Raw genomic sequence first — 2,404 nt, 5'->3', positions numbered from 1 at the left:
CCATACAATCCATGCAGAAAGTATTTTTAGAATTTCTGTTCTAGGACTCAGAAAGGTTAAGTAACAAGCAAGTGGCAGTGGCAGGATCTCAGCCCTGGTTGTCAGGCTCCAAAGTCTTGGGACAGGAACCAACTTCCTCTCCATTTTTGGAGCTCAGCACAGGCTCTATGACATAGGAGCCTTGTGGGTACTGAGTAGCTGCTAAATGAACAAATGAATGAATTCAGACCTGGGTCATCCTAAGCTGCTTTTGCCAAAACTCTGGTTTTAGGCCTTGATCCAATCTAAATAATAAACTATCATGTGGTTAAATAAAACTAAACAGGATCCAATAGGAGAAGCAGAGTTTTGTAAATAGTTCTTAGGTGCTACAAAACAGACTTTATTACTACTGAGAACTTCACACAATATCCAGGAAATTGGGGTGTCGGAAGCCATGAATAGAGACTGTGGAATTGTTGTTAGGGAGACTGCCACAAATCCAGGAGGAATATTAGAATAATATTTGGAAGGTGGGACAAGTAGCTAACTGCTGGCACTGGTGAATGGGATTAAAACTACCAGGCAATGACTGACTCAACAGGAGAGAAGCTGTTGGTATGTCTGTGGCAGAATGGATTGTGGGTTAGTTCCCAGCAGGGACTGGGGACAAAGAGATGGCTCTTCCTGTGTCCAGCAGATCTTAACTCAACAACTCCTTCTTACATTTCTCTACTTTCAGGATTCAGCAATGTGTTTGGGCTCTGGTAGTAACAGGTCAGGTGGACCCAGGTGTCACAGCTGAGAGTTGAACCTGCCCCTTACAGTGGCCCAATAAAACCCACCATTTGAGGATGTTAGTGCAACACACAGCACTGGGCAATTTATAAAGTACTTTCTTATGGGGTCTTCTGTGTGCCTTATAATGAACCTCTGAAGTGAAATTATGAAGAAGACTAGATAGACCTATCCCCTGGCTAGCCCCTTCTCTTTCTGTGGGGAAACCATGTGGTAGTCAATTCACCATAAGTTTTCCTGGAGAGTATGGACCACAATTCTAGTGTTTAGTGGCATCAGGCTAATAATTGGGTAGATTCCTAGGGGTGGTAGATTCCTAGGGATGGGTCTCCCCTTCTTGGAATGTGGGCTCTCTACTATTGTGTCTCTGAATCTCACTTCCCTGGGTTCCAGTGGTGTTCCCTCCCCCTTCTCCGGGATACTTCTTTTGTTGACCCTATTGTTTGTGTTCTGAATTAATACCATGGATACAAATGAAGCTAATTTGTTTCTCCCTTTGCAGCTGGCACAGGAAACATTTTGTCTCTGAGGTGCCATTTGCACAACTGACCTCATACATTATTTATTGGTTTTATAATTTAGCCCAGCCTTTCAGATGCCCGCAGGATGTCACCTGCTCATGGACATTATTATCTCCAGTTTATAAATAAGGGAAGGAGGCTTAGAGGAGTCAGTACAGGGGATTTTCCAGGGTTACACAGCCAGTAAATGGGAGACTATAATGCAGGTTTTCTCACTCTAAATTCTGAGCTCTTTCTTTTTTTTTTTTAAAGATTTTATTTATGTATTTGACAGAGAGAGTGTGCACACAAGTAGGCAGAGTGACAGGCAGAGGGAGAAGCAGACTCCCTGCTGAGCAGAGAGCCCGATGCGGGGCTCGATCCCAGGACTCTGGGATCACAACCTGAGCTGAAGGCAGACGCTTAACTGACTGAGCCACCCAGGCGCCCCTGAGCTCTTTCTATTCCCACTCTTGCTCTCATGCTGGTCCCCCAGAGAGTCACAGTTAGGGGACTCCCATTGTACTTCCCCTTTATTGTATGATTACAACTGGGATACGCTATGTTGTTGAGTAAGGTTGGGCCATGATAACACAGAAGCTTAAGAGAAGCCAAATAAAGAAATAAAGAAGGCACCAAACAAAGCATGGAGGTGTTGTGTCCCTCCTACCGTCTTGGGAAAAATGAGTGATTTAGTGATGTGGGGGGCTTGAAGCACAGGTGCAAAAATGGCTGATGCCATGACCAGTACCACCCTCTAGCTCCATTCTCAGGCTAGGTCACATCTTATCCATCATCTTTTTGCTGAAGCATCTCTCTCACTGATGAATGGCTGTTTGGCTGGGTGACAGAAGCTGTTGTTCTACCATCAACAGCATTTGGAGGTGAGGGGCTTGGCAGGTGGTTTGGAATGCAAGCAGGAGCAACCCCTACAATGGCAGGCATCCAGATTCATCTTCAATCTAAAAATAAAGTTTGACCAATAGATTACAAATATAATTAGGAGTGGTGAGTATACCATTTTGGTACGTCCTGTATTTTCTCTTTCCACCTCCACTCATGCCCTGGGGACTTAGAGTCCCCAACGTCCTACAGAGGGCCTCTCTGGACTCCAAAAGCCTTGCTCT

The sequence above is a fragment of the Halichoerus grypus genome, chromosome 1, assembly GCF_964656455.1.
Source record: "Halichoerus grypus chromosome 1, mHalGry1.hap1.1, whole genome shotgun sequence".
In the NCBI taxonomy this organism is placed as follows: domain Eukaryota; kingdom Metazoa; phylum Chordata; class Mammalia; order Carnivora; family Phocidae; genus Halichoerus; species Halichoerus grypus.
This window is presented reverse-complemented; position numbering follows the sequence as displayed.